The 6276-nt window shown below is 44.7% G+C and overlaps 1 pseudogene across 1 annotated transcript; it reads left to right on the forward strand.

The window, feature by feature from the left end:
* Positions 1–4543: 4543 nt before the first annotated feature.
* Positions 4544–5460, forward strand: LOC123143539 (polyubiquitin 11-like; annotated as a pseudogene). The gene has a single exon (XR_006470938.1). The product of XR_006470938.1 is annotated as a polyubiquitin 11-like (transcript).
* The last annotated feature ends 816 nt before the right edge of the window (positions 5461–6276 follow it).

Consider the following 6276-nt stretch of genomic DNA (forward strand, 5'->3'; position numbering starts at 1 on the left):
TAACCTGCTGCCTAATGGTCACTGTTCAACGGTTATTGTTCGTCTTTGTTTTGCCAGAGAGGAATAGATGCATACAGTTTATTCACTCCGTTCAGATGCTGTATATGCAGTGCCTTAGGCTAACACTCAACGGTACTAGTGCTTCTCACCTATTATCTACAAACATAAACTCAGAAATCTGATCCTCCTTCACATGGAACAGCTAGAGACTACTTATACTAGAAGCACATACTAGTTAGGTGTGAAAACAACTCAAAATGAAAGGTAAATTAGTGAGCTTCAGTCCTTCACATGGAACAGCTGGGAAGTACTTATACTAGAAGCACCTACTAGTTGGGTGTGAAAACAACTTAAAATGAAGGGTAAATTAGTGAGCTCCAAGCTGTAGCATGAGCAAGCCTCGCACTGTAATTAATTTCAGGACAACTTGCATGAGAACTTGCACAATTTTTGATTCAAGACCTCAAATGATGCATCTTTTTTTTGAATGAAAGATGACTTCAAACACCATCTTATCCTGCCATTAAAACATGCTAGACCCTTCTAGGATTAATTAGGTTTAGGTGTGAAGTCGTAGCTAGAAATCAAATGGGTTATTTCTCCTAAAATAGGCACTGAAAGCTTCCCAACTAAGATAATGATTTTGCCCATGTCTTTCTTTGGCTGCTCTAATGGTTTAACATTTGTGCTAGCATGAACCTCACTCTTTGATGTATTGGTCATGATTTGGCCCACATCAACGAGTGTGGATGAGGAGGGAAAGAAAGGCTGTTGTACCACCGACGGGCGGACCAGCGGGAGGACAAGGGCGAGTGTGGCGCATGTTCGCGTCGAGTAAACCCGACCCAATTTTGGTCCAGAAATGGGTCACGGCGTACAGAAAAACGGACACCCACCAGTTTTGCGTCGGCATGCTGGGCCGTGTTTTTTTTGTCCGCTTCTACCCAAACAGACGCAGTCGGACGAAATGGGTCGCCATGTTGGAGTTGGCGTTAGAGCATGTTCAACGGGTCCCTTAGAAACCTCCCTCAAAAATTGTTATACGAGATGTATATATACTTTTAGATGGTTATATGGAGATGTTGATGTAATTTATGGAGATTTGTATGTGAGCATCTTCAACAAGTCCTGTCGTGGAATTGTCACGGCAGATGTCCTTGAGCTAGGACTTAGTCGTGGAGCCATCGCAACTAGGAAGCTTGAAAGGGTTATGCGGGACAAGGAACATGAGGGTTTATACTGGTTCGGCCCCTTACGGTGAAGGTAAAAGCCTACGTCCAGTTTGAGGTGATATTGATTAGGGTTACGATCGCCAGGGAGCTAAACAGCTATCCCGGCTCTCGATGAGGTTGTTCTCGCCTCTAAACCGCTGCCGGGTCGTCCCTTTATATAGGGAGGCTGACGCCCAGCAGCCCTTAGAGTCCCGGCCGGCTCATAAGAGCGTCCGGCTCGGACTCTAAACAATACTTGCCTTACACTACAAGTCTACTATAACAATGATTGTAACTACGGGCCTTACCCATATCCGGGTCTCAGCCCATCTCTGGCCCATCATCTTGAAACTTAGCTCCGGGCTTCTGGCAATGACCATTAGAGTAACCCGGCCCTCCTGGCGGGTGACTCTAAGGTCTATATCCTCAACAAGTCCTCTTAAAAACTCCCCATATAATAGTTTATTGTTGAGGAGCGGCGAAACGATAAGTACGATAGTGGCGTGCTGATGTGACATTTTTAGAGAAGGTTTACGGGAAGAGCTATCTTCCCCTAGATGGAGAGGAAGTTAGGCTGATTATATAGGGTCCCCAAAAAATCGCCTTTACAGAACTTGTTGGACAATTTTTTTATCCAACTCCATCTAAATCAGTTTTTTTATACGGAAAGTGGTTTTGTTGAAGATGGTCTTAAATGATTCAAGAAATAGCGTGTACAATCTTTAGATAAAAGCATCTCTAGCGGTCTACCCATTTTAGCCTGAAGAGCTTCTAGAACAGATTTGGTATATTTGGTATTCCCTCCTTTCCAATATATTAGGTGTATTAGGAATTGCATGCAATTCCATAATATAAAGCGCACAGTTACGACCTCTGCTGACGACCGCTAGTTTTCAGGAAATAAAAAAAATACGACGACGACCCTCTCGTGCGGTTAGCTACCATGAGCACCCACTCGTCTCTCTATCCTTCAACATTTTCTGTCCACGAAGCCACCTCACTTGCCTTTCCCGTCCATTTTTCTCCTATGTGAAGAACGCCCAGCACACCATTTCTCCTTCCGATCTTTCTCAGCTCGTACCGACATCAATCCATGGCCAGCCCCCTCCACGTTGTTGGTGTTAGCGACGAGGGTCCCAACGGCGACGGAGTTGCTGCCCATCTTGCCGCCGACGATGGCATTGCCGCGCAACTTGCCGCCTGCAAGGCCGGTCTCGTGCGCGGTCGTTCCGGTACGATGGGAACCGGCAACAATTAGAAAGAAGAAGTTCAGAATATATATTTTGCCTCTTCTCCATTTGATTACCTAAATCTCGTTACCTATAAAATCAGCCTGACTTCCTTCCAATTTTAGACAGAGGGAGTAGCTGCCGATCCGACATTGTGCAGGAAGAATAGAGAGCAAGTAAATACTCCTCCCATTCTAAATTACTTGCCGTAGAAATGGATGTACGAAGAGAGTAAAATGTTTGCTTGAGGATAAAAAAAAAGGGCGTTTTGGGGAAAGAAGGAACAAAAATCTAAGAAAAAGATCTCATCGGTCTCCCCACGCTACACGTCGTTGTCACCGGTTAGGGATGGCACCCGCAGGGTTTGGGTACGGGTGGAGCTACCCCATACCCTTACCCGTCCGCCCTGAGTTTACCCATTACCCATACCCATACCCGTCAAGGTTACAATTTTTTCCCACACCCGTCACCCGACAAGGTATATAGGTACCCGCGGGTAAAAACACCCGCATTTAAAACACATCAATTAAGTAAAAAATAGTTGTAAAAAGCAACATATAATCATAAATTATTAATAGCAACACATTTTAAACAACAATGTACAACAACATATTCTCATAAACAAAAATACTTGCCTATAAAGTGACATATAAAAATGTTAAACAAGAACACATAATCATAAATAACAACACATATGCATACACTTTAAGTTCACGAAATCATGATAAATTACAGAGATAATTTGAATACACATTAGAGTTTTTACCTAGTGTGATTAGGAGAGAAAATGAATACATTGGGATATTAACGGAAACCCACCTATCAACATTTTAGATGGGTACGCGGGCATGAGTTATACGGTCCCATACCCATACCCTCTTTACCCAATGGGTATGATATTTTCCATTTAAGTACCCACGAATAATTTTTTATCCCATATCCTTACCCTAATAGGGTTTTTACCCACAAGGTATGCGGGTAATGGGTACCCATTGCCATCCCTATCACCGGTGCCGTAGCCTCACGGGACTCTTCTTCCTCCCTTCCCGTCTGACCCGGCCTCCCCGACTATAAAATCCGCGCTCTCCTCTCCTCTCCGCAAATCCAACCCAGCCCCCTCCGATCCCCACCGAAGAATCTCCGACCGATCGAAGCCAAGGCTCTCTCGTCCTCCCCCCCCCCCAAGGTACGCGAGTTTCCGATCGATCCGCCTCTCGATTACTCTTCTGTTAACCCGTCGTTTGGAGTAGATCTGCGCGCTGAGGCGCTATTGCTTGTTAATAGCTTGCTGTCGATTCGATTATCGAGTAGATCCGCCGATTGGTGTCGATTCGGTCCAGCCGATTAGGCAGGCTTGTGTGGCTGGTTGATTTCGCTCGTTTGGTTGCGTGTCCTAGTCCTATGCGCCGATTTTGTTGGCTCGCTTCATCTAGGTGTGCGTAGCTGGTTGATTCCGTTAGGTTCCATATTCTGAATTTATTTATGCCTAACTTTTTCATGGTTCACCCTTGTAGTAGTTGCCTGTCGGTCTAGTCTGAAATTCGTGTTATTATTGTTGATTCATATACCGTACACTTCTTCAGATGATTGTTGAACATAGATCTGCTAGGAGTTACACTATATTGCCTTCTCAACATGCCAAAGATTGTGCTGATAGATTTGTTAACTTTTGGTAGGTTTTGCTACTACTTTAATCTGTTATGTTTTTTTCTAGTTTTTGCTAGATAGGTTGGTTCTGTACGATTGTTGCCAAGTTTATATGCTGGGTTCTTTTAGGTTCTTGATTCTGGATTTGTTTACTACTAGCTTTCTCATGGTGCAGCCTCATCGTTTGCATTTGTTCTACTCTGAAATTTATGTTATTACTGTTGCACCTGTCCAGATTGCTGTGTCCCAATTTGAGCATGTATTTGCTAGGATTTAGACTATATAGCCTTCTCATCAGGCTTAAGATTGTGCTGATAGATTGGGATTTTTACTAGATTCATATTGAGATGTTCGTTTATCTGTAACTAGGATTTCATCTCTCTGTACCTGTATTGTTTATGTCCTGCATGTTCCCTTTCAACTGCTTCTTACTCTGGGTTTACTTTGTATTTACAGATGCAGATATTTGTGAAGACCCTCACCGGCAAGACCATCACCCTTGAGGTTGAGTCATCGGACACCATCGACAACGTCAAGGCGAAGATTTAGGACAAGGAGGGTATCCCCCCGGACCAGCAGCGCCTCATCTTTGCTGGCAAGCAGCTCGAGGATGGTCGTACCCTTGCTGACTACAACATCCAGAAGGAGTCCACTCTCCACCTGGTGCTCCGCCTTCGTGGTGGTATGCAGATCTTCGTCAACACCCTGACGGGCAAGACCATCACTCTGGAGGTGGAGTCTTCGGACACCATCGACAACGTGAAGGCAAAGATCCAGGACAAGGAGGGCATCCCCCCGGACCAGCAGCGCCTCATCTTCGCCGGCAAGCAGCTCGAGGATGGCCGCACTCTTGCTGACTACAACATCCAGAAGGAGTCCACCCTCCACCTGGTGCTCCGCCTTCGTGGTGGTATGCAGATCTTCGTCAAGACCCTGACGGGCAAGACCATCACTCTGGAGGTGGAGTCCTCGGACACCATCGACAACGTGAAGGCGAAGATCCAGGACAAGGAGGGCATCCCCCCGGACCAGCAGCGTCTCATCTTTGCTGGTAAGCAGCTTGAGGATGGCCGCACTCTGGCAGACTACAACATCCAGAAGGAGTCTACCCTTCACTTGGTGCTTCGCCTGCGTGGTGGCCAGTAAGTGCCTGGTCACGGTGTGGCTTCTGTTGGGTTCACAGGTCTTGTGTCGTCGGTGTCCTCCAATAGGTGCGCTTGTCTGGTCGTGTCGTTGTTTCCATCACTGATCTGTTCGGTTGTGTCGATTACTGATCTGTTCGGTTGTGTCGATTACTTGCCGTGGCTTTGGATGGTGAACTATGATTAATAAGGGAGCTCTTAATATCGTGCGTAATTTGTGTCAGTTCTTCATACCTGTGCTGCTGCTGTTTGTCTGCGCCTGTATGGCAGAATTGGATAATTTGCAAGTTTTGTTGCCTTATCATCACATGGGGGGTTTTGTTTAAAATTAGAAGAGATGGCCTTTTGGGGGCTGTTGTTTAAAAAGTTGTCACATGGCAGTAGTCATCCGTGCAAGTCCAAACTGATGCAGCACCAATAGACAGCGGGTCACAAATTTGGCAAACTTACCCCAGATATGACTTAGACACCCCTCTAATAGTTTTTATAACCTGTGCTGTATATTACTCTTTAGAAAATGTTGAGCAACTTTGAAGAACGTATTTTGGTTGAACTACACCGACGCAATAGCACAGGGATGTGAAAGGCGAGCCCACAGGGATTTCCGAGCAAGGTGTTCAAATTCAGGATCACACACTGTGACAAAGGAATTATTAAGCTTAGTTTACTTATCATGCAGATATTAACTTTTGAACCAAGTGTAATTGTAACATTGAAGATCGATGAACCAATTTAGAATCACCCCCAGCGATATGCGGAATTTATCTCATTAATAATTCCAGTTTATAATTGCCAACGTGATCGACAATGGCGACATGAGGATTTTTTTTAAACGGAGGCAAAAGATTTGGCTCATTGATTAATTATTAAGAAGAGAAATTGGCTATTTCTACATAGGGAAAGTTGTGTGCAATGAAAAATGCAAGCCCAGTTAATGGAATGAGTGAATTCCGGTTTTTACTCCTTATTCTGGCATTTTTGACACTAATTATCTCATTTAACGAGATTTCATCCATTTTATCTCATTTAGCAGAAGTGTTATCACAA

The sequence above is a fragment of the Triticum aestivum genome, chromosome 6D (genome assembly GCF_018294505.1).
Source record: "Triticum aestivum cultivar Chinese Spring chromosome 6D, IWGSC CS RefSeq v2.1, whole genome shotgun sequence".
NCBI lineage: Eukaryota > Viridiplantae > Streptophyta > Magnoliopsida > Poales > Poaceae > Triticum > Triticum aestivum.